Genomic DNA, 26,262 nt, shown 5'->3' with positions numbered 1-26,262 from the left:
GGAGCGGGGCGGGGCACAGGGCCTAAGCGCCACATCGAGGGTCGCTAGCGCGCTCCCCGCCCTCCCACTTTCGACGCAGAGCACTGTGGGAGTTGTAGGTCGTGCGTGCCGCGGGACCCGTATGTGGCTTCGCCAGGGACACGGCCGCCATTTTATCTCCCCATGTTTGGAGTTGATGGTGCGAGCCCAGCGACATAGCTGCTCCCGCGTGAGCGCGGGCTTCGCGGGGCGTTCCCGCGGCCGCGTCGCCCTCGGCCTTCAGCCCCCGAGAGAAGCCCCCGCAGCCCCCAGGCAGCGGGCACGCCCCTAGCTTCCAAGCCCGGCGTCAGGCGCAGGGCAGGGCCTGAGCCGAAGGCCGCGGCAGCTGCGTAGGCCTGGACCACCCGCAGGCCGCTGCACCCGGCGCTGAGCCGGCCCGTACCGGTGGCTCTGGCTGAGGAGGCCGGTGGCCAGGCCGCGCTCTCCTCCGGAACCTGGACAGGCTCTCCGGGCACGGCGGAAATGTCACAAACACTCTTGGTTGCTCACCTCGCACGGGAGGGCGGGTCTCCCGTTACCGACTTAAAGTCCGTTTCTCCAGCCGCTGTCTCCAAGCAGAGCGGACAGGCGCCAGGCTCCGCCGACCTTGGGCTCGCCCTTGGCGGTGCCCGGGGTCATGACCTCTGGTGCCCCGCAGGCAGCGGCAGGCCCTTAGCCTTCGGGGCCTTGTGCTGGCTGTTCACAGATTTCTTCTTTAACCTGCCCCCGGGGCTCAGGGGCTGGACCGGGACCGCGAGCGGGACCCTCCCGGGACCCAGGGGACCGTGTGCACCTGAGCTGGGGTTTCTGGAGTGCAGGGTGCGGTGAGACTCTCTTCCCAGGGATGATCCTTGTAATTACCCAATGTTTTTGTGCGGTGTTTTTTTTTTTTTTTTTTAAGATTTAATTTATTTATTCATGAGAGACAGAGAAGCAGAGACACAAGCAGAGGGAGAAGCAGGCTCCACGCAGGGAGCCCGACATAGGATTCATCTCGAGTCTCCAGGATCACGACCTGGGCCCAAGGCGGTGCTAAACCACTGAGCCACCCCGGCTGCCCTTACCCAGTGTTTTATGCTGAATCCTGTATGTGAGTCTGCATTTGATTTGATGTTCGTAACAACCGCACGCAGAGAACAACAGTGAACCCCTTACATATCCACAGCCTGGCTTTCCGAATCTGGAAAAGCTGGCTGAAACAATACATAATCTGCGGGTCTGTCTGTTTTTTTTGTTGTTGTCGTTGTTGTTGTTGTTGTTGTTGTTCTATGAAAGAGAGAGAAAGAAGCAGGCTCCATGCAGGGATCCGACGGACTCAATCCTGGGACTCCAGGATCATGCCCGGGGCTAAAGGCAGGTGCTAAACCGCTGAGCCACCCAGGGATTCCTACAATCTGCGGGTGTTACTGAAGCATTGTTAGTGGTTCCAATAAATCTTTCCTAGTAAGACAAGGTTCAAAACCGTGCACGCCTGGCATTCAGTTGTCCCGTCTTTTTCAGACTTCTTTAATCTGGAACAGTTCTAGTTCTTGGTAATTCATGACATTGCCATTTTTTGTAGGACATCCCTAAAGTTGGGTCTGTCTTATGTTTCGTTGTTTTCGACTGGGGTCGCACACGTTGGCCAAGAGAGACCATGGAAGTGATGCTGTGTTCTCAGCGCATAACACGAAGAGGTACATACTTTCCAGAGTTGATGTGTTTCCGAAGGGCAGTCAGCATGGTTTCCTTGCTGCACAATTAGCATTACTGGGGCATCATTTCTTCTAGGCCTTCTTGGAGGACAGAGCTGGAACGTGGACGAATGCGAATAAGCATGAGTTTACAGACTCTAATTCCAACCCAATCCTGTAGGCTTCCTTCTCTTCCCCACTCAGTATTTGTAACTCCTTTGTCTGGCCCGGAGGGACTTGGCTTCCTTTATTTATGTGCTCAATATGCTAGAATCCCAAAGAGAAGCTTCAGAATTGTTCATTTATACTTGGAGGGGCAGAGAAGCTTATCAATTAGAGGTAAATGTTTCTTTGGAGTTCTTTTTGTCTTTGCCCTGGGGGCATATGCTCTAAAGAATATATTCAGAAGTTACTTGAGTTACCAGTTTTATTTTTTCTCACCCTTGAGTGTATTATTCACTTGAAACAATGCTTCCGTTCATTTATTTCTGTTTGTATTAAATTTTAGGATTTTTCTTGCCATCCTTGAAGATTTTATTTTACTTTATTTTTTAAATGTGAAACAATAACATAGTTCCAGTAGGCGGGTCTGCACAGGAAGGTCTATTCAGAGAAATGGCTTCTCCCATTCCCTCTCTCCATGCAATTCCTGCCAACTACCTTTTGAAATCGGTCTCAATCCTCTCTGGGTTTTCTTTCCTAGGTTTCTCTTTGCTCAGGTGAAGAGGCAAATGTACATCTTCTTAATTCCCCTTCCTCTATATGCACATTATAGATATTCTTTCACACTTGCCTTTTTCACTTAGCAACAGAGCCTGGAAATCATTCCACATCAGTTCACAGAGATGTATGAATGGACTTTCATTCAATCACTCTTCTCTGTGTATGAACATCTAAATTGTTTGCAATATTTTATAATCACAAACCAAGCTGCAGTGAATAACAAGGTCAGAGGTATTTTCATATTGTTGAGGGTGTACCTTCAAGGTAATTCCAGAATTAGGATTGCTAAGGCAAATGGTAAAGACACATGGGGCGCCTGAGTGGCTCAGTGGGTTGGATATCCGACTCTTGATTTCAGCTCACACTGAGTTCTCAGGGTCATGAGATTGAGCCCAGCAGTAGGCTTGGCCTCAGCGGGGAGCCGGCTTCTCTCTCAGACCTTCTGCCCCCCTCCTGCGCACACACTCCTACACTCTCTGCCCTCCCCCCTTCCTCTCTCTCTCGGCCAGTGGGAGGAAGAGTGGATGAGCAGACCTGAGCAGTAAAATAAATAAATAATTTTTAGGGATGCTTGGGTGGCTCAGTGGTTGAGCGTCTGCTTTTAGCTCAGGGCCTGATCCCAGAGTCGGGCTCCCTGCATGGAGCCTGCTTCTCCCTCTGCCTGTGTCTCTTCCGCTTTCTCTGTCTCTGTTTCTCTCTGTCTCTCTCTCTGTCTCTCATGAATAAATAAATAAAATATTTTTTAAAAATAATTTTTTTTTTTTATGATAGTCACAGAGAGAGAGAGGCAGAGACACAGGCAGAGGGAGAAGCAGACTCCATGCACCGGGAGCCCGACGTGGGATTCGATCCCGGGTCTCCAGGATCGCGCCCTGGGCCAAGGGCAGGCGCTAAACCGCTGTGCCAGCCAGGGATCCCAAAAAATAAATATTTTTTAAAGGTAAAAACCTGTAGTATTGTTGGTAATGATAGATTTGTTCCAGGAGGAAAATAGGAGAAGGCCTGCTTTCCCACAGCCTCTCCAACAAAGTGGATTTGCTGTACTTTCCATTTCCTGCTAATCTGATGTGAGGAATGGTATTTCAGTGTAGTGGTAAAATGTACATAACATGTACCATTTTCACCATTAGTGTCCAGTGTTTTGCAGCCATCACCACCATTCATTTCCAGAACTTTTTCATCACCCCAACTGAAACGTTGTCCCCATTAACAATAACTCCTTTCTTCCTCCTTCTCCCACCCCCAGTAACCTCTATTCTATTTTCTGTTCGTATAAATGTGCCTGTTCTAGGTATCCCAAGCATGGAATCACACAATATTTCTTCTTTTGTGTTTGGCTTATTGCACTTAGCATCATGTTTTCAAGGTTTCTCCATGTTGTAGCAAATGTCAGAATCTCATCTTTTTCATGGCGGAACGTATTCCATTGCATGGATAGACCACATTGTGTTTATCCATTCGTTCGTTGATGGGCATTTAGGTTTCCACACTTGGGCTATTGTGAATAATGCTGCTGTGAATGTTGGTATACAACTTGGTGTGTGGACATATGTTTTTATTTTCTTGGGTGTGCACCTAGGATTAGGATTGCTGGGTCATATGTAACTCTACGTTTAAGCTTTTTTTTTTTTTTTTAAAGACTTATTTATTTATTTATTCAGAGAGAGAGGGAGAGAGAGAGGCAGAGACACAGGCAGAGGGAGAAGCAGGCTCCATGCAGGGAGCCCGACATGGGACTCAATCCTGGGTCTCCAGGATCACACCCCGGGCAGCAGGCGGCGCTAAACCGCTGCGCCACCGGGGCTGCCCCTACATTTAAGCTTTTTTTTTTTTTTTTTTTTTTTTATGATAGTCACAGAGAGAGAGAGAGAGGCAGAGACACAGGCAGAGGGAGAAGCAGGCTCCATGCACCGGGAGCCTGACGTGGGATTCGATCCCGGGTCTCCAGGATCGCGCCCTGGGCCAAAGGCAGGCGCCAAACCACTCATTTAAGCTTTTGAGGAACTTGCCACACTTTCCAACGGAGGCTGCACCATTTCACATCCCCACCAGCAGTGGACAAGGGTTCCAATGCTCCACATCCTCGCCAACACTTGTTATCTGCCTTTTTTATTCCAGCCATGCTAGTGGATGAGAAGTGCTATCTCATTGTAGTTTTGATTTGCATTTTTCTGAGGACCCAGAGCCTCTTTTCATGTGTTTTTTGTTCATTTGAATATCTTTCTTGGAGAAATGTCTATTCAGGCTTTTCATCCTTTTTTAAAAATTGGGTTGGGTTTTTTTGCTATTGAGTTTTAAGAGTTCTTTATGTATGTTTCCTTCCATTCTGTGGGATGTTTCTTGTGTTTTGATAGTATCCTTTCATGCATGAAGGTTTTTAATTTTAATGGAGCCTGACGAGGGAAGGCCTGCCACGGGCCACAGGGACAGTCCCAGTCCGCAGCATCTGGGGCATTGTCTCCTTTATGTACTCAGCAGCCTTTGTGCAGCACATACTGGCCCTGTCAGTGCTGTGCCCGGCCCCCCTCCCTCCTTCTTGGAGAGGACACTTTCTACAGATTTGGGATTTTTCTACAGCTTCAAAAGCAATAACTTGTGACACCTGGGTGGCTCAATCGGTTGAGTGTCTGGCCCTTGGTTTCGGTTCAGGTTGTGATCTCAGGGTACTGGCACTCCAGCCCTGTGTGGGGCTCTGCCTTCAGTGGGGGAGTCTGCTGGAGGATTCTCTCTCTCTGTCCTTCTGCAGGCCCCCACCCCCGCCCCGCTCATGCGTGCACATTCAACTGCTCTCAAATACATCTTTAAAAAAAGTAAAAAATAAAATCAAAGCAATTAGTTTAGGGACACTTGGCTTACTCAGTTGGAAGAGCATGCACCTCTTGATCTCTAGAAGGTGAGTTTGAGTCCCATGTTGGGTGTAGAGATTACTAAAAAAATAAACTTAAATAAAATGAAATAAAAGTAGCTATTTTTTTTAATTTTTATTTATTTATGATAATCACACAGAGAGAGAGAGAGAGAGAGAGGCAGAGACATAGGCAGAGGGAGAAGCAGGCTCCATGCACCGGGAGCCCGACGTGGGATTCCATCCTGGGTCTCCAGGATCGCGCCCTGGGCCAAAGGCAGGCGCTAAACCGCTGCGCCACCCAGGGATCCCTAAAGTAGCTATTTTTTTAGGATTGTTTTATGAAAATTCAGATCAATTATGACTACTAGGCTTGGCACTTTTTTTTTTGTTTGTTTTTGTTTTTGTTTTTGTTTTTTTGGCACTTTTTTTATTTAAAAATGTTAGGAAATGGGGATGCCTGAGTGGCTCAGGGCATGGTCCCGGGGTCCTGGGATCGAGTCTCACATGGGGCTCACTGCTCAGCAGGAACCTGCTTCTCCCTCTCCCTGCCACTCCCACCCACTCCCAACTCGTGCTGTCTCTCAAAGAAATAAAATCTTTAAAAAAAAATTCCTGGGATAAAACAAACACTGAAAGGTAAAAGATCAGCCAAATCCCATCACTTAAAAATTACAAAATTAGAAAATACAAAGTGGCTTCCCCTACCTGGCCACAACTTAGCCCCGCACTGTGGAGCCCCCAGAGCCACTTGGGAGCTGCTGGCTGGGGGCCCACAGAGTCACCTCACGGGCTCCCAAGTACAGTGTTGGCACAATTTCATCATACAAAAAGATGAGGAGGGCAGCCCCTGTAGCGCAGCGGTTTGGCGTGGCCTGCAGCCTGGGGTGTGATCCTGGAGACCCGGGATCAAGTTCCACATCAGGCTCCCTGCATAGAGCCTGCTTCTCCCTCTCCCTCTGTCTGTGTCTCTGCCCCTCTCTCTCTGTGCCTATGAATAAATAAATAAAATCTTAAAAAAAAAAAAAAAAAGATGCGGAAAACCTAAATGCTTCTGTAGTTTAAGTCCTGGCAGTTGTTTTGGTTGGGTTGGGTTTGGTTTAGTAATGCTGGTGTGTGACTTCAGCTTTGATTGCTAAAGCCTCCATTTCACAGTGGCATTCCCGCCAAAAAAATAAAAATAAAAATAAATAAAAAATTAAAAATGAATAAATTTTTAAAAGAGAAAGTAAGCAAGCAAGCAAGCTATCTCAAACACATTTCCAGCCACACTAAGAAGCCAGGCCACGTCCCCCAACTGAGGCTCCTCTGTATTAGAGAGTTTAGTTGATCTGAGTAACTGACCACTTGGGCCACTTGTCCATCCCTCTCCACCACCACCCCCAGCTTTAAATTCCTGCTCTTAAATTTTAAATCCAGCAATAAGAACAAAGTCATGAAACCCTAAGCCTGCATCCTGGACCCCAACAAAAGCAGAACCCTCAGCCTGTGAACCTGCCTTTCCAAGCTCAGAATCTCTCCCTCCCAGAGACCTCACTGCCTGGCCCCAGGTGTGTTGTATAATTTCCTGGTCCTAAAGTAATAAACTTCCCCCACCCCACCCCCCGCCACAATTTCCTTATGGTTGTTGCCGAAATGCTTCTTGCAATTATCTCAACAACACTGGTTATTGAGAAGCTCTGACCAGCACACAAAACAATCTGCAGTTGGCAGGATTGCATGATTGCCCTTGCAATTAACTGAGGGGAATGCCTTTACCTGTAACTTGCTTACAACGGCCTAACTCACTCCAGTGGGTGGCACCATCTGGGAAACAAGCACCACTTGCAGGCAGTCCTGCAGCTTTGTGCTTTTGCAAATTGCCTCTGTCCTCTGTTGCCTGCGGTGACCCAACCCCAAAAGGTCACAGCTGCCATAATTATCCAATGATCTCCTTAGCGCAGTGTGATCTGTGGTGGAGGCCATGTAGTCTAACGAGATGATTAGACCACTAATTATAAAGCCCTTAATTGACTGTTGACATGCATGAGGGTGCTCCACATCTCAAGGCCAAGTTGAGCTAAGGAGAGTGGGCTGGATCTCAAGGCTAGGAGCCCCGCCCAAGGGGGAGGTGAGGGCTGACTCAGTGAGAAGATTCCCATAAGTGAGGACAGGAGACCTATACCAGCGACCAAAGTCAGTGGGCCATGCCCGCACTATGCGTCCCGACCCAGAAGAGTCCAATAACCTTGCAGTGGAAACCAACGGTGGCACCAGAGAAAGAAACGACAAAGGCCCTGGTCTCTGGGCCACCCCCTCACACACTACTGTCGTTCTCTGTCCCCTGATATCCTATTCCTGGTGAGATATTGCTAAAAGATTAATGCACAAATGTAAATGCCCTGAGCATCTGCTGCCAGCACTCCCTGAGAAGCCTGAGGAGGGTACCAGCTCCTTGATAAACCCAAACCCCGTGGAAGCTTCTGGGCATCACTCGGTGCCATGTATTCCAACACGCTGAGCCTCATACACCACTCCAGAAGCCTGGGGCTTTTCCCAAAGGCCCAGCACAGAGCACACCCGCGGAAGTGTACCCTAATTTCAGGGAGATCTCTTGGAACACCCCGGGAAGGAAAGCAGACACAAAGAGGGCTCCCAGTGACATCATCCTAAGATTTTCTGGCGTCCTGGCCACCAAGGGAAAAGCTGATGAGCTTATCAAGGTCTCTAGTGAGGAGGCAGAGGGAAAAGGGAAGCAAAGGCCCCCAGAGCCTGATACTCATACCCCCTCTTCACTTGAATAATATGTATTGCCTGGTGCCATGCCCACACCGTGATCACTGCCGAGGCTCACAGGGAACAGCAAATATTAAGATGAGGCCCATATCCTGTGCAAATTTGGCACGATCTAGTGGGCTGGTCATTTCTGCGACCATAGGGACCCAAATGATCCCCTCTTTATTTCCAACCTGCAAGAGGTCCCTTTTTGACCCTGAGTCCAGAGAATTCTTCTCAGGGCATTCCTCTGAATTACAGGGTGATACTTCCACCTTTTAATTGGGAAAAATTGCCCCATGAGGAAATGTTATGTTTCTTTTTTTTTTATTTTTAAGATTTTATTTATTCATGAGAGACACAGAGAGGCAGAGACACGGGCAGAGGGAGAAGCAGGCTCCATGCAGGGACCTGATGCAGGACTCCATCCCGGGACCCTGGGGGTCACGCCCTGAGTCAAAGGCAGACGCTCAACTGCTGAGCCACCCAGGCGTCCCTGAAATGTTATGTTTCTAGGAATTAAGAGATGTATTCATAAGCTTAACAATCTAAAAGATGGCCGTGTAGTTCGCAGCTGCACATTTCTTAGTTTGCACTAGAAACTAAGTTTTCTAAGGGTTGAGAACTTAATTAATATATGTAATTTAAACTACTAGAAATAATAAAGAGAAAGAAAGTAATTTCATCCTATTTTTAAGCAATCTCTACATCCATCATGCGGTTCGAACTTACAACCATGAGATCAAGAGTCATGCACTCCACCTACTGAGCTGGCCAGGTGCTCCAAAAGTAATTGTGTCCTAAAGGAAAGCTGGCTATTTCAGAATAAGAAAGGGGAAAATAAAGAAAAAACTGTGCACATAGGAAGTTGAGAAGAGAAAGAAAAATTGGGGGGCAGGGGATCTTGTATGGTCAACTTGGCTAAAAATGGAATGACTATTATAAGAGTTTTAAAAATAGGCTTGGGGCGCCTGGCTGGCTCAGTCCCCAGAGACTACCACTCTTGATCTCTGGGTCTTTCCAGCCCCATGTTGGATGTAGAGATTACTTGGAATAAAAAAAATTCTTTTTAGTCTTTAAAAATAAGCTGTAGTCCTGATATTGTACTGATCCAGAACTAAAACTTAATTCTTTCATCTGCTCAGAGGACAAAGTTTTCTTGGACTACTGCTCTGCCCCTAAAAGAGATTATTAGGGTTTTCTTTACCTTTTAAGTAATATGCCTAGAAAACCAAGATCCTGTGTTTTATCCAAATTATTTCCTGTGCTTCCTGTTATTTGTATCATCAAGTGTTTGATTATTGAGTAAACGGAATCTTCTCCATATTAAAAGAGCTAAGTTTTGCTCAGATCCATGTCACCTTCTATATTTACCTTTGAAATCTTTTTGTCACTTTGGTTAAAGGGATAAGTATTGTTGGGAGATCCCTAGGTGGTTCAGTGGTTCAGTGCCTGCCTTTGGCCCAGGGAGTGATCCTGGAGTCCTATGATCGAGTCCTGGGATAAGTCCCGCATCAGGCTCCCTGCATGGAGCCTGCTTCTCCCTCTCTGTGTCTCTCACGAATAAATAAATAAAATCTTTTTTTAAAAAAAGAGATAAGTACTGTTTCATAATTATTTGTGATCCTGGAGTGCCTAGGTGGCTCAGTCGGTTAAGTGTCTGCCTTAGACTCAGCTCATGATCTGAGGGTCCTGGGATGGAGCCCGGATTGGGCTCCCTACTCAGCGGGGAGCCTGCTTCTCCTTCTCCCTCTGCCCCTCCCCCTGCTTGTGCTCTCTCCCTCTGTTAAATAAATAAAATCTTAAAAAAAAAATGATTTGTGATCCTATTTAGTTAACTGCCCAAAACCTTTTGATGTTTTTTGAAAGATTTTATTTATTCATTTGAGACAGAGAGATACTGAGAGAGAACATGAGCAGGGGGAGGGGCAGAGAGATTGGGAGAAGCAGGCTCTCCACTTGGAGGCAGGGCTCAATCCCAGGACCCCAGGACCCCAGGACCCCGGGACCATGACCCAAGCCAAAGGCAGGTGCTTAATCATCCATGCCATCCAGGTGCCCCTTTTTTGATATTCTTTTAAAGATCTTAAAAAGTATTTATTTATTTATTTGAGAGGGGGAGAGAGAGAGAGAGAGAGAACAGAGCTGGGGGCAGAGGGAGAAGCAGACTCCCCACTGAGCAGAGAGCCAGATGCGGGGCTCCATCCCAGGACCCAGGATCATGACCTGAGCCAAAGGCAGATGCTTAACTGGCTGAGCCACCCAGGCACCCCTCAAATTCCTTTTTTTTTTTTTAAGATTTAGTTTATTTTAGAGAGAGCATGAGTGGGAGAGGCAGGGAGAGAGGCAGAGAGAATCTCAAGCTGACTCAATGCTGAGCTTGGAGCCCAACTCAGAGCTCCCTCCCATGACCCCAAGACCACGCAGAACACCACAACCTAAACTGAAACCAAGAGTTGGATGCTTAACCCATCCAGGAGCCCCTCAAAATCAAATTCTAAATGAAGTCTTTTGACCTGGAAATAATTTTTGGGTTTTCCAGAATGCCAGTGGAATATCTTGAAACGTTTGTTCTCTGTCTTCATAAAGAGAGACGTTAAACTAATTAGTACTAGTTAATATGTGACATTACATGGAAAGCATTTTCAAATAAATAATGCTGTGAGCTCTTTATTAATATCCATATGTGGACATATGCTATTATAAGTGTTCCAGAAATTATATGAAACTCCTGGGCAGCCCCGGTGGCTCAGCGGTTTAGCGCCGCCTGCAGCCCAGGGTGTGATCCTGGAGACCCCGGATGGAGTCCCATGTTAGGCTCCCTGCATGGAGCCTGCTTCTCCCTCTGCCTGTGTCTCTGCCTGCCCCCCCCGCCCCATTGCTAATGAATAAATAAATAAAATCTTAAAAAAAAAAACTCCTGAAAATCTGATATGTAATAATATCATTCATTATTCCAGTTACCATCTTAAAATGTTGTGTGTCACAAAAATAACCAAATTTCATTGTCAATTGCTCTGTAATGAACGCTAATCAGATCTTTCGCCTCGGCCATGTTCAAGTCTTTTGTCAAATACAGACAGCTATTGTTGTATTCTGATGCTTTTGCAAAATTGTTTCATTTTCAGAGAAATTCCCGGAAAGGACTGACGGGCACTCTAGAAAACCCCTTCAGATAATTCAGATCACATCACTCAGCTGCAAGAGAATTTACACAGCTCAAGAGAAAACCTGGACTCGTAAAACCATTAACAGAAGATCAAGATCAACAAGAATTAATTTCTGGGAACTGACAGATGTGATGAGCATGATTATAAATTTTTATGACTTTTGTTTGAAACATTGCTGGTTCTTTAATCTCGTATCTTCCAGATTTCAAGAAACTTTCTCTTAAACTAGCTATGACCTAACAGCAATTAGTAAAGTCTACCTTTGTCAAGCAAGATGAAGCAATTACCTTTTCTCCCTGCCTGATGTCTCCATAATCTGGAGACTCCTGGTAAGTATTTTTTTTTTTAAAGATTTTATTTATTCATGAGAGACACAGAGAGAGAGAGGCAGAGACATGGGCAGAGGGAGAATCAGGCTCCATGCAGGGAGGCCGACATGGGACTCGATCCCAAGACCCCAGGATCACGCCCTGGGCTGAAGGCAGGTGCCAAACCGCTGAGCCACCCAAGGATCCCCTGGTAGTATTCTTATATTTTCATAGCAACATATTTATTTGTGTAAGTCCGGTAAAACTATGTTCCCCTTAGGTAAATAATCAACCCAAGTAATTTGAAACTAGATTGAATCTGAAAACAAAATAGTCTTGCTCTGATTATCTTTGATAAAATCGGGGTGATTGAGGAGGGAACAATTGTGTTTCAGTAATAGGCCTGTGCGGCTATATCCTAATGCTGGCAATGATCTTCCCCGGGCTAGATGGTCAGTTCTTGCAGTTGCCTCCAGTGTTTGGCTGACATCCCTCCACACTTTTATTTATTGATTTTTAAAGATTTTATTTATTTATTTATTTATGAGAGACACACAGAGACAGGCAGAGACACAGGCAGAGGGAGAAGCAGGCTCCACGAAGGGAGCCCGATGTGGGACTCGATCCCGGAACCCCAGGATCAGACCCCAGGCCCAAGGCGGCTAACCCGCTGGGCCCCCCGGGGCTGCCCTCCTCCACACTTTTAGCACTTCTGGTTCTTCTCCCACCATCCAACCCGGAATCCTTGAGAACTAGAACTGCCCTCGTCCCGTCCCGCAGCCTCACAGGCTGATGTGGGGCCGCGTGACCCGGCCTCGGAGCCACCGCACAGCGGCTCGTGACAGGGTGCCCAGGCCCGTCACCCGTGGGTCCCTGCGGGGGGACCGCCCAAGTCGGCGGAGATGCAGCCCTCGCCACGGCCTGCCCTCCGTCCAGCTGGAGAACCTCAAGCCCTCAATTGTGAAGACCTAGAAATCTCCCCGGGGTGCCCTCAGAGCTCAGACTGCCCACCAGTGTCTGCTCCAGCCTTAACCCCTATTGTGTCCCGTCACATCACGGCAGGAGTCAGGGTGAGTGGAGCACAACGAGGTGTTCGAGGAGAGAGGCCACGTTCACATAAGTTTTATTATGGTTTCTCATTGTATAACGCATAATTTATTTTATAATACAATATACTATTTCTATCATTATACTTGTTCTACAATTGTATTTTATTATTACTCATTCTTTTTTGTTTTCTTAATATATTTTTTAAAAGATTTTATTTATTTATCCATGAGAGACACAGAGAGAGAGGCAGAGACACAGGCAGAGAGAGAAGCAGGATCCCGGTGGGGAGCCTGATGTGGGGCTCAATCCTCTGACCAGGGGACCCAGGGGACGTCTGGGTGGCTCAGTGGTTGAGTGTCTGCCTTCAGCTCACGCCGTGATCCCGGGTCCGGGATGGAGTCCCGATCCTGCATCAGGCTTCCTGCGAGGAGCGTGCTTCTCCCTCTACCTCTCTGTGTATCTCATGAATGAATACATAAAATCTTTCTTTTAAAAATTTTTTTTAAATATTTTATTTTATTTATCCGTGAGAGACACAGAGAGAAAGAGAGGCAGAGACACAGGCAGAGGGAGAAGCAGGCTCCACACAGGGAGCCCAACGCAGGATTCGATCCCAGGTCTCCAGGATCATACCCGAGGCCGACACCAAACCGCTGGGCCATCAAGGCTGCCCCTGAATACATAAAATCTTTAAAAAGAAAAAAAAATCCCCCAACCAGGATCCTGCCCTGGGCTGAAGGCAGATGCTCAACCACTGAACCACTGAGACATCCCTTATTACTTATTATTAATCTCTTATTGTTCCTGATTTATAGATTAAATTTTAGCCGGGGTCTATGAATGGAGCCAGGGATAGTGTATGTAGGGTTCAGTACTACCTTCAGTCTCAGGCATCCAAGGGGGTGCTGGGAACTACCATAGGCCTAACTTGGGAGTCCCACCCCCCTGACATGGGACCCAACCTTTCACTAAACTGACCTGTCCTCAGGACTCAGACTGGTTCAATGAGCTATGGAACAATCTTGCAGCTCAGGACAGGTTGGAACCCGCTCTGGAGAGGCCGCTCTAGGAGACCAGTTCCCACAGTGACACCCCCACCCCCACCCCAGGCTGAGCACAAACAGGCCCATCAGGTGGCCGTAAGCCCTAGCTGACCAATGGGCTGCTTCCTCGGTTAGGAAGATTCCACACTTCCTTACCTTCCCTTTAACTCCAGCCCCACCCTTGCCCCCTCCTCCTCGCAGTCAGCCTCTCCTCTGGGGTCCTGCCCACTGCTCCCTGCCGAGAATCCTATCAGCTTCTACCTCCAGTCTCTGCTCCAGCCCACCTGTCTCCGCCTGAGCTGCCCTCAGGAGAGGTGGCACAAGTAGTTAAAGTACCTGGTAGTATCACCCAAACCCTCCAACAGGTCCCCTGAGTGGCCCCTGCCAGGATGACCATGGGTTTTCGTGGCTGGACCCTACAGTTTGGGGCGATGGCTACAGACCACAGTCCAGACTACTGCCCGTGTAATTTTGATAGGCTAGGGTACCACAGTCGCTGTGGAAGGGCACTTGCCTTGTCACAACGTGCCCGCCCAGCTGGCAGCACAGTAGCCACCCACACTGGGCCTGGTGGAGGCCCGCAGAGCCTGGGGTGGACAGAGCTCGGAGCCCTGACCCGGCTCTTCCCTCTGCTGCGATGCAAGGGCCCAGCTTTATAAATTTTTTTTAATTTTTATTTATTTATGATAGTCACAGAGAGAGAGAGAGGCAGAGACACAGGCAGAGGAAGAAGCAGGCTCCATGCACTGGGAACCCGATGTGGGATTCAATCCCAGGTCTCCGGAATCGTGCCCTGGGCCAAAGGCAGGCACCAAACCGCTGCGCCACCCAGGGATCCCAAGGGCCCAGCTTTCACCTTGATTGCTGAGGCCTCCGTCAAAGAGGCACCTACCTCAAGGGCCATCTCGAATAAACCTGTTGCCAGCCACCCCACAAGGCCAGGCTGCACCCACGCTCCCCACCCCTTCCCCACCGGCCCTCCCTCCCTCTCCCCAGCTACCCCACCCCATGGCCCCCAGGGTGCTGTGGAACCTCCAGGTCCTGTAAATAATAAATCTTTTTCTTCCTTAAAATTTCCCGATGGTCATGGTTAAAGGGCATTGGAGTCACTGCCCTCCCAGGGCCAGAGTCCCCTCCTCCGAGAAGTGTCCCAGGCCTGAAGGCCCTTAGGCTGCAAGCTCCCAGGGGAAGGGTCTTTGGCCAAAAACCTTGGCTCTGGGGATTGTAGTGAGTGCTGGCCGGAGGGGCTGCAGCTATGCGAGGGACCGACACGGGCTGCACCTGAATCTGCTTTAGGCAACGAGCTCAGGGAACCCTTCCCATGGCCACTATTAGGGCGCTCAGGGAACCCTTCCCATGGCCACTATTAGGGCACGTCCCGCACTGCCCCTGCCGTTGGGGCCTCACCGCGGTCTCCTGTCTCTCCCAGAGCCAACCCTCTCGCTCTCTCCCTCACCCTCCTGGTTGCCTCACAAACTAGGAACATTTCAACTGCTTTTACTTCAGAGCATGCAAAAGAGAGATGAAATGAAACCAGGGCCGTGATGACCTCAGAAAACGTCACGGGGGTTCAGGGGAACCCCTGCTTTTCTCATAAGCCACAGGAGGTAGGACCCAGGAAATGCCACTCTCAAGTCCATTTCCAGGTCTGGCCCAGCCAGTCTGAGGGAGCCTGTGGGGAGGGAGAGCTCGGCCTCCTTCTCAAGGTGAGGGCAGGCAGCCTGGCCAGGGACCAGGGCAGGGGCAGGGCAGGGGCAGGGCAGGGCAGGGCCAGGGCAGAGGCAGGGCAGGGCCAAGGCAGGGCAGGGCCAAGGCAGGAGCAGGGCAGGGCCAGGGCAGGGGCAGGGGCAGGGGCAGGCCAGGGCCAGGGCAGGGGCAGGAGCGGGGCAGGGCAGGGCAGGGCAGGGGCAGGGCAGGAGCAGGGCAAGGCCAGGGCCCAGGCAGGAGTAAGGCAGGGCCAGGGCAGGGCAGGGCCAGGGCAGAGCAAGGCAGGGCAGGGGCCAGGGCAGGGCAGGGCAGGGCAAGGCAAGGGCAGGGCCAGGGCAGGGGCAGGGGCAGGGCCAGGGCCAGGGCAGGGAGGGCAGGAGCAGGGCAAGGCAAGGGCAGGGGCAGGGCAGGGCAGGGGCAGGAAAGCTGCCCCATCAGGATGTGTCCGGGGGGCCTAGTGCCAGGCTGGGAATGAGCAGGGCTCTGCAGGGAGGAGTAGAGGTGGAGAGGGTGCTGAGCCCCGGGGTCCTGGGGGGACTTGGGGACTGTCGTGCATGCGGGAAGCAGACCTTCCTTCAGAAGGGGCCGCAGGACACAAGGATGAGGACCGGGGTTGGGGGACATCCTGGCCGCGGAAGGTGTGCCTCTGTGCTGGCTGGGGGGTGGGGGGGTGGGGGGGGTGGGGGGTGGCAGCGGGGAGCGGCGGGGGGCGGAGGCGGGAGGGCGTGGGCTGCTCCCTTCCACACGCAGCAGTCCCCAGCGTGGTCCAGACCCCCACCCACTATCGCCTGCTAGCAGACTGACATAGTTTGGGGACATGGGGGAGGTTGGGAGGGTGAGGTCCAGAGCCTTCCAGCAAGAAAGAATTCTTGAGACGTCTTTGGTGCAAAGTGGGGGTTTTATTAAAGCCCCGGATCAGGATCCATGGGCGGGAAGAGATGCTGCCCAGCGTGAGGGGGCTGAGTATGTACCTGGAAGTCGGGGGAGGTCAGGAAAAGTTTTTCTGTTTTTTTTTTTTTTAAGATTTATTTATTTATGAGAGAGAGAGGCAGAGACCCAGGCAGAGGGAAAAGCAGGCTCTTGCAGGAGCCGCATGCGGGACTCCATCCAGGATCCCGGGATCACGACCTGAGCCGAAGGCAGCTGCCCAACCGCTGGGCCACCCAGGCGTCCGTAGGAAGGATTCAAAAGAACTTTCCTTCCCCGAAAAGGACCTCGGAGACCCCTAGGAAACACCCGAGGCATTGCCCATCAGCGCTGTGCACCCTCAAGGAGGGGAGCCTGCCCCCCCCCCCCCCCCCCCCCCCCCCCCCCCCCCCCCGCCAGGTCAGGTCATGGAGAAGAAAATCCTGTAAATCACTAGGATGCTTGTGACCTGAGGGGGCCTCCCGTCAGCAGGACTGTGATCCCTGTAAGGTAACCCTTTGTTTCCCCTTCCTTAGCCCCCGGGCAGCCAGGAGCGCCCCAGCAATGTCCCACCTTGGGGGGCGGGCAGGGTGTCAGCCCCGGGGGGCTCTGTCCTCAGCTAGCCTTCTGCTCCCTCATCAGGACCATGCCCTGCAGGCCGCCTCCCAGATGAAACTGCCTAGGGAGCAGGGAGAGGGCGCAGGGGGCCGCTGGGGGTGTCCTCAGGGGACCCAGGGAGCAGAGGAGGGGTCCACGGGCCAAGCCTAGGACTGCAGGGTGTGGGGGGCAGTGGGAGGGGCGGGGGGCCAGGCTGGCAGCCCCTGGAATTTCTCAGAGGAGGGTTACCCCAGATGGAGCAGGGGACAGGAGGCTGACGCCAGGAGAAGCGGTCACCGCTGTCAGGAGGCAGCACAGGAGACCTCTCTCCTGTCAGCTCCTGCCTTCTGCCACCGGCCCTCCCCGGGGTCCCAGGAGAACAGGAACTAGGGTGGGTAGGGAGCAGCCTGGGGTGGCTCCTGGTGTATTGGGCCAGGGGGCAGTGAGGGCCCCTGTGGCTGGCGAGTCTAGGAGGCAGTGGGCCCCCCAGCAAAGGGTCCTGGGGGGATGTGAACACCCCAGGCCTGCACAGGTGACACATAAACCAGAGGCCAAGAGGGTCGTGGGACCTCCGCAACCCCTCCCCCCCAGAGAACAGGCCAGGGGTGGTCTCATAGGCTCCAGGAGAGTCAGCACTCTGGTCTCTTGTCTGAGTGACCCCTTCAGGCTGTAAGGTTGACACTTGGCCTTGGCCTCTGGGGAGTGGGTCCCCAGGTCTAGGAGATTTGGATCATGGAGGAAGAAAGACAGTGTGGGGAGTCTTCCCCACAGGGCTGAGCTCTGAGAGCTGGGATGATGGTGGCAGGAGGAGTGCCCAAGGTGGCTGTCACCACGGTGAGACCCAAGAGTCCCCCTTGACCCTCAGCCCGGCCTGGCCATGTCCAGCCGCCAGCTAGAGAGGGGACAGGAACCAGGACCCCAGTCATTTCTCCTGTGGACCAGGCGCACCCAGGACACCCAATGGCCCAGGGGCCTATGGGGAGGGGCACCACTTCCCCCTGGGCTAAGACCCCAGGACACCAGGATGGGGCATTCACAGCTGCAGGCCAGATGTTTTCAGGTCACCCAAGGGACCCCTTGGCTTCCAACCCCTGCTAGGGGTCCCAGGCCTGGGCAGAGCTGTGCTGGGGGGTCAGAGGGACCTGCCCCGGAGCCTGGAGGAGCCTCTGCCACATGCTGGGCTCACCTGTGAGTGCCTCCGTGCCCCCTCCTGTGGTCTGCCTCCAGCCTTGGGGGTGGAGCGTAAGGTCCCCATGACCTGTGGCAAGTAGGGCTCAAAGGGGCCAAGTCACCGCCCTGGGGCCACCAGCTGGTCACTGCAGAGGGTGGAGCGGGGCCAGCATCTGCCTCACAGCCCATTCTTCCCCCTGGTAGGACAGGGGATCTCGGGGGTCCCTGTCTTGTCTCTGCTTCCTGCCCCCGTCATCCTGGGACTCTGAGCCCCACAGTCCCCTCAGCGTCTGCATCCTGTGGGGTCGGCCTGGGGTCACTGCGGTGACCCACTGTGCATTTCCTGCTGGGCACCACTGTCACGGAGCTTGCCACCGGCTCCTGGAGTAGGTCCAAGCAGGCCTGGGATGAAGGGGGGTGGGGGGACGGCCCAGGCTGGCAGGGGTGGGCGTGGGGGCACGTGACTTACAGGGAGGACCCGGGATGGCTTGGGGGAGGTGTAGGTCAGGTCAGGAGGAGACTGGACCTCTCGGTTGGCCGGAGGCCCAGCAACCCCTCCCACCCTCCTCCCCAGGGGTCGGGCCCTGCCTGCACCCCTCCTGTTGCAGATAAAATGAACAAGCTGTGTGGACAGGAGCCCCCTCTGAGCCGCCCCCACCCCCAGCACTGCCCGGAAGCGCCCTCCCGCAGGGCGGGAATGTCTGAGGCAGCCAGCTATCCCTGCTTGACATTTCTGGTGCGAACGAAGTCAACTTTGGGGCAAAAACAAAATCCACCGAACACCCATCTGTTGAGTGCTTGCTGCGGGCCTCACTCCTTCCCAGAGTCGGGCTCTTTGTCTCCGGAGACCCAGCTCCAGTGCGGCCTCCAGGAGGCCTGGGACCTTTGGGCCTCTACCCGCCCCTCCCTCCAGGGCTGTCTGGCTGGGGTCCTCCGGGGCCTCCTCCACCCAATCTGGAGCCTGAGAAAGGAAAAACAAGTCGCGGAGGCTTCCAGCAGCAGGGGTGTGGGATCTCCCTCGCCCAGCAAGCCTCCAGTTCCCACTGCCCCAGACCTGAAAGGGGGCAATGGGGCCCCCAGCAGGGACAGGGCACCAGGCCTGGAAGCTTCTTTTCCAGCATTTACTGTCTATCAGTTTCAGTTTATAAGATTCCCTTGACCCTACGCACACACAACTGGCTTCAGGATGAACCCCACCCCCTCCAGATGCAGGGGGGCTAACCCAGGGAGTCTCCTGCTGAGCTCTCTGCACCCACCAGGCAGGGTGACCTCCAGGCCTAGATGTGCGGAGCTGCCACCACGCTGTCCCCTCCACCTCGTCTCTTGTGACTGATAGACACTCAAAGTTGGGAGAGCTTTACGGGGGGAAAAAGGCCCCTGATTGGAGGCCGTGGCCCTGGAGAAGCTGGGGCAGCTGACTAGGAGGGGTGTCCTGTGTGCCCGGATTGGGGAGCATAGCAGGATTTCTCTGTGGCCACTGGCTGAGTCCTGACCATGGCTGCAGATGGCTGCAGAGGTGGGGCTTCGGCTTTCTGGGGCAACTGTTGCAGGGCCTGGGGGCCAGAGTGGTCACGTGGCCGGCCACTGTCCTTTCTGACATTCCTGGTCTCCAAAGCAAGATGTCCCCTGCTCTCTTGCCTCTCCCCAGTGCCCAGGACAGGCCCAAGCACGGAGCAGGGGCTACAGGGACTGGCGAGGTACACGAGGTACCAGAATGCTGGACAGAGTACTACCGGTCACCTCCAGGCTATGGCACTGGCAGCCAGGCCACAGGGTTTTCTCGAACACTTGACTCCCCTAGCAGCAATCACCTGTAAGCCTGAAAAAGAGAATTGCACTCACTCACAGTCCAAGGCAAAAATTCAAAGATTGCCTCAGGTCAGGCCAAGGTCAGCAGCCGAAAGGGGACATGGGGGTGGGGGGGGGGACAAGTGATGATCGTGGAGGCCAGGCTGAGGCCAAGAGCAGACCCAGGCCCTAGAGGACAGAGCTGTGTGCGCCTGGGGAGACAGATGCGGGGCACCCAGCTGTCTCTGTGGTGTGGGCCTCCTTGAACTTGTCTTCTGCTTTTTTATTTGTTTAGTGGAGATGCTACTTCACAGCCTGAATCCCTCTGGCGACTGGAGGAGGCCGCTGAGCGGACTTGGGGCTGCCCAGGCCCATGCACCTCGCCCTCCGCCGCCGGCCCCGCTGCCCCACCAGCTCCCCCGTGGCCCCCTGCTGCACTCTCCAGAGGTGCCTGGGGGCTCAGCCGGTTAAGTGTGTGCCAAGCGCTGCCCCTGGGCTCCCCTGGAGACCCGAGTGTGCCCTTTAGTCCTATAGCTGCTTGTGTAGACGCCTCTGTGGCCCTCTCTCTCTCTCTGTGACTATCATAAATAAATAAATAAATAAATAAATAAATAAATAAATAAATAAATAAATAAATAAAATCTTTAAAAAAATAAAGCGTGGATAAGAAATATCTTCCTAACCAGAAAGTAGAACTTTTCATTTTTATTTTTTTAAAGATTTTATCTATTTATGAGAGACACAGAGGCAGAAACACAGGCAGAGGGAGAAACTGGCTCCATGCAGGGAGTCCGACGTGGGACTCCATCCCGGGTCTCCAGGATCATGCCCTGGGCCGAAGGCAGGCGCCAAACCGCTGAGCCACCCAGGGATCCCCAAAGTAGAACTTTTTAAACTTTTTATTTATTTTATTTTTAAAAATATTTTATTTATTTATTCATGAGAAACACAGACAGAGAGAGGCAGAGACACAGGCAGAGGGAGAAGCAGGCTCCATGCAGGAAGCCCGATGTGGGACTCCAGGATCAGGCCCTAAGCCAAAGGCAGGTGCTCAACCACTGAGCCACCCAGGCATCCCTAAACTTTATTTTTAAATAATTTTAGGCTTACAGGAAAGTTCCAAAAAAAGACTTCACATATATCCTTTACCTAGTTTTTCCTAATATTACCAATATAGGTAATATAGTCTAACATAGTCAATATAATTAACCATAGGAATGAACATTGAAAAAAAAAAAAAAAAAGAATGAACATTGATATAATCTCCTTAACTAAACTTTTTTTAAGATGTTATTTATTTGTTTTTGTTTTTCTTTTAAAGATTTTATTTATTTATTCATGAGAGACAGAGAGAGAGAGGCAGAGGGAGTAGCAGGCTCCCTGAGGGGAGCCCAATGTGGGACTCGGTCTCAGGACCCTGGGATCATGCCCTGAGTTGAAGGCAGATGCTCAATCACTGAGCCACCCAGGCATTACAGATGTTATTTATTCAAAGAGAGGATGTATGTGAGCAGGGGAGGGGCAGAGGGAGAGGGAGAGGTAGTCTCCCGGCTGAGCAGGGATTCCCAACACGGGGCTCGATGCCAGGACCCCAAGATCATGACCTGAGCTGAAGTCAGCCGCTTAATTAACTGAGTGACCCACGTTCTCCCCCTTTAACTAAACTTCTAAACTCTCAAAAAGTAGTCAAATTAAAAAATAATAAACTTCTAAACTCTCAAACTTACTGAAATTTGGCCAGATTTTCCACTAATGTCCTTCTCTGGACCAGGATCTAACCCATCTTCCCAAGGCATTTATTTGTCCTGTCTCCTTAGCCTCCACTAATGAATGACAACTAGTATATGTTTACACGCATTAGCAATTTATTTTTTTTTTTTTTTTTTTTTTTTTTTTTTTTTTTTTTTTTAAAGATTTTATTTATTTATTCATGATAGTCACAGAGAGAGAGAGAGAGAGAGGCAGAGACACAGGCAGAGGGAGAAGCAGGCTCCATGCACCGGGAGCCCGATGTGGGATTCGATCCCGGGTCTCCAGGATCACGCCCCGGGCCAAAGGCAGGCGCCAAACCGCTGCGCCACCCAGGGATCCCCGCATTAGCAATTTAAATCATATGTGTATTAAATCGCATGACCCAAATTTTCATCAACCCTACTTTATTTGAAAAATATGAACCGGGAAATTAAATGATGGGTGGTATCACCTGTTGGCTTGCACACCAATAATAGCTTGGCTTAAATTTCAAACTATTAAAAAAAAAAAAAAGACTCAAACTATATTTATCTCCAGATTGAAACGGAATACTTTAGGAATGAGAACCATCTCATGTGGATATGTATGCTTGAGCCTAAGGCACATTTGTAATTTGATTCAGGCACCACACCGGCTGGAGTACACGTCCCTTCTTGGCCTATGTAAAGACGATGACTTTTTCAACACAAGTAAGTAACATCTGATTGAAAACTGTACACACAGTGGAGCCAGTACCCCATGAATCCGATGAGGTCAGGATCAATACAATCCGTACAAAAGAGATCAGTGATTTTTGCAAGTATTGTTTAAACAATAATTGATTTTAGTGTCAAACAGGGAATGAAAATAAGCAGAAAATCCATGTCTAAAATCAAGGAAGAAAAGATATTTTAGCTTCACTGTTGAGTATTTAAAATGTAATTATGGGGCAGCCCCAGTGGCGCAGCGGTTTAGTGCCGCCTGCAGGCCAGGGCGTGATCCTGGAGACCCTGGATCGAGTCCCACGTCGGGCTCTCTGCATGGAGCCTGCTTCTCCCTCTGCCTGTGACTTTGTCTCTCTGTCTCTCTCTCTCTCTCTGTGTTTCTATGAATAAATAAATAAAATCTTTAAAAAGAATAAATAAAATGTAATTATGTAAAATAAATGTGAAGTTCTTGGCTGGCTCGGTCTCTAGGGCATGCAACTCTTGACCTCGGGGTTCTGGGTTCGAGCCCCACATTGGGGATGCAGATAACTTAAAAATAAAGTCTTTTTTAAAATCTTTAAAGGGACACCTGGGTGGCTCAGCAGTTGAGCATCTGCTTCAGCTCAGGTCGTGATCCCAGGTCTGGGATCGAGTCATGAGTTGGGCTTCCTGTGAGGAACCTGTCTGTGTCTGTGCCTCTCTCTGTGTGTCTCTCATGAATAAATAAATCTTCAAAAGATCTTAAAAGATAATATAAATAAAATTATGGATATAGAAAATATTTTTTAGCTAGATAAACCTAGTTTTGTTTCTCTAGGTTTATTACTTGACTCGGCCTATCATTAGCTCTCTTACCATGATCAGCTTAATTCAAAGTCTCTTAGACTCCATCTGCTCACACATAAAATGGGCTGATAATAGCAACCTCATAGGATACTCACAGGATTAAAATGAGATATATTTACATAAAGCATATTAGATGTTAACATTTACTGAGCGCTGTTTTTGTGCCAGACATGTGCTAAATGATTTACAAAGATCTTATTGAATTCTCATGACCTCTCTTCTAAGGAAAAAGGAATTCTAATTTCTTTTAAAGAAATTAAGGCTCATAAAGATTAGTTGTTTGCCCAAGGCCCTGTGACTACTAAGTGTTGTGTTTGGCTTCCCAAGCCCATCTTATTTACCCTACATCCTGTTGTTTGTTTTTTTTATTAAAATATAATTAACACACAATGTTATATTAGTTTAGGTGTCTACCATACTGGTTCAACAATTCCATCCATTAATGCTCACCTTGGTATCTGTGCTCTGTGTCACCAAGCAACATTCTTATATATATATTTTTTAAGATTTTATTTATTTATTCATGACAGACAGAGAGAGAGGTAGGCAGAGACATGGGTAGAGGGAGAAGCAGGCTCCATGCAGGGAGGCCGATGTGGGACGCGATCCCGGGTCTCTAGGATCACAGCCTGGGCTGAAGGCAGGCGCTCAACCGCTGAGCCACTCAGGGATCCCCGCAATGTTCTTATATTATCAACTACATTCCCTATACTGTACTTCTCATCCTCAACATTTATAACCGCAAGTTTGTACCTCTGAATCTTTTTTTTTTTTTAAAGATTATGTATCTATGAAAGAGAGAGAAAGAACAAGTGAACAAGTGGTGGGAAGGGGCAGAGGGAGGAGTGGGAGAGAAGCAGACTCCCACTGAGCAGGAGACCTGATGTGGGGCTAGATGATTCTAGAGCTTGGAGATCATGACCTGAGCTGGCAGATGCTTAACCAACTAAGCCACCCGGGACCCCTAAATCTCCTTTATTTCTTTCACCTGTTGTCCCATCCACGTCCCCAGTACAAACCATTTTTGAGGGAGCAATTTTAATGAAGCTGCCACTTTGATTGTTCGTTTGATTGTTCGTTTGTTTATTTATTTATTTATTTTTATTTTTAAATTTTTTTATTTATTTATGATAGTCACACACAGAGAGAGAGAGGCAGAGACACAGGCAGAGGGTGAAGCAGGCTCCATGCACCGGGAGCCCGACGTGGGATTCGATCCCGGGTTTCCAGGATCGTGCCCTGGGCCAAAGGCAGGCGCCAAACCGCTGCGCCACCCAGGGATCCCTGTTCCTTCTGTTTAAATTGAGATTTAACCTCAAAATGTTGAAAATAGAGCTACCTCATGACCCAGCAATTGCATAACTAGGTACCTACAGCAAAGATACAGATGTAGTGATCCAAAGTGGTACCTGCATCCCAATATTTATAGCAGCAATGTCCACAATAGCCAAACTATGGAAAGAGCCCTGGTGTCCATCAACAGATGGATAAAGAAGATGCGGTTTATTTATTTTTTTTTTGAAGATGCGGTTTATATATAAACAGTGTAATACTACTCAGCCATGAAAATGGAAATCTTGCCATTTGCAACGATGTAGATGGAGCCAGAGGATATTATGCTGAGCGAAATAGGTCAGAGAAAGATAAATACCATATGATTTCACTCATATGTGGAATTTAAGAAACAAAACAGGATCGTAGGGGAAGAGAGGGAAAATGAAAAAATGAAATCAGAGAAGGAGACAAACCATAAGAGACTCTTAATTCTGCTGGAGAAGAGAGGGGTGGGGGGTTGGGGTAACTGGGTGATGGGCATTAAGGGGAGGGTACATGATACGATGAGCCCTGGGTGTTATATGCAACTGATGAATCACTGAACTCTACCTCTGAAACTAATTACTAATTTATTGAATCTAAATTTTAAAATGGAGATTTAAATCACATGCCATACAATTCACCATTTTAGAGTGTACAATTCAGTGTTTTTTTTTTTTTCCTAAGTAATCTCTACCCCCAACCTGTGGCTTGAACTCACCACCCAGAGGTGGAGTCACAGCTTCCTCTACTTAGCCAACCAGGTGCCCCCAATTCAGTAGTTTACCGTCACTTAATTCCAGAACATTTTTATCACACCAGAACGAACATCCGCACCCATGAATAGTCCAAGTTTCCCTTCAAACCTCCCCCAGCCCCGGGGGAACCACAAATCTCTCTGTCTAGATGGGCTTTCGGCACTGTGGGCATTTTAGGGCAAGGGAATCAGGCAGGATTTGTCCTTGGGCTGAAAGACCCTGCAGGGCGAGCACAGACAACATCTGTTTATCCATCCGTCACTTGATGAACACTCGAGGCACTTCACATTTGAAGTAAATAATTCAAAAAAGCCATGTGGCTACATCCGACACCTCGAGGCGGGCCAAGGAGCGACTGCGATGAAACAACTAGGTCCGACGCCTAAACAGGAGGTCTTCTAATTATTCAGAAAGGGGGTGGGGGTGACCACCCGCCAAACGGAACAGCCCCGCGCCCTGCGCCCCGGACCTCTGTGGCCCCGGCCGAGGCGGCCAGTGGCCGGCAGGGGGCGCGCGCGCGGCTCGGCGGTCCCGGCCACCCCGCGGGGCCCAGTGAGACCCCCCCACCCGGTGTCCCTCCGGAACCACCTGCTGCGCCCCCCACGCCCCGTCCCATTTCCCCACCGCGCGCACCACCTGTAACACCCCACAACTCATTGTTCGTACCCAGTGCTTCTCGCCCGCTCCCCGCGACAGAAGCCCCAGCACACCCGAGCAGGGGTCCTCGGGCATTGGGGTCCCTGAGACGTCCCCGCGGATTTGGGCTGGTGGGGAACAGAGAGGGGGCGGGCAGAGAGACGCCGGGAGTCGGAGGACCCGCTGGGCCCACGGGACCCGCACCTGCACCTGCACCTGCCCGGAGCCCGGGGAGGGGGTGGGGTGGGGGGCACTTCCAGCAGCAGCTTTAGGGAGACGGGAGCGAGGCGCAGGGGCGGGGGGACGGGGCAGCGTGGAGGTTTCTGGAAAGGAGCAGCGTCTTCACTCTGCAAAGGCCGAGGACGCGCGGCCGGAAGACCGGGGGCTCCGGCCTGGCGAAGGGGAGCGGGAGGCTCGAGGGGTCCCCGCGGGGCTGGGGAGGGTCGCGGTGAGAGGAGGCCCGGGGCGCCGTGCGGAGTGGAGGCGGGGGCGTCCCTGCGCCCGGAGCCTGGGGGGGG

At 50.7% G+C, this 26,262-nt stretch overlaps 1 long non-coding RNA gene across 1 annotated transcript; it reads left to right on the top strand.

Moving 5' to 3' along the window:
• The first annotated feature begins 932 nt into the window (after positions 1-932).
• Positions 933-20,321, top strand: LOC119876373. The gene is made up of 3 exons (XR_005360966.1): positions 933-1,694; positions 11,142-11,512; positions 20,048-20,321. It is a non-coding gene; the product is annotated as an uncharacterized LOC119876373 (long non-coding RNA).
• Positions 20,322-26,262: the final 5,941 nt, after the last annotated feature.

This window comes from Canis lupus, chromosome 6, assembly GCF_011100685.1.
Source record: "Canis lupus familiaris isolate Mischka breed German Shepherd chromosome 6, alternate assembly UU_Cfam_GSD_1.0, whole genome shotgun sequence".
Lineage (NCBI taxonomy): Eukaryota > Metazoa > Chordata > Mammalia > Carnivora > Canidae > Canis > Canis lupus.
Note: the sequence above shows the minus strand (reverse complement) of the source record. Positions and strands in the feature narration are given on the sequence as shown.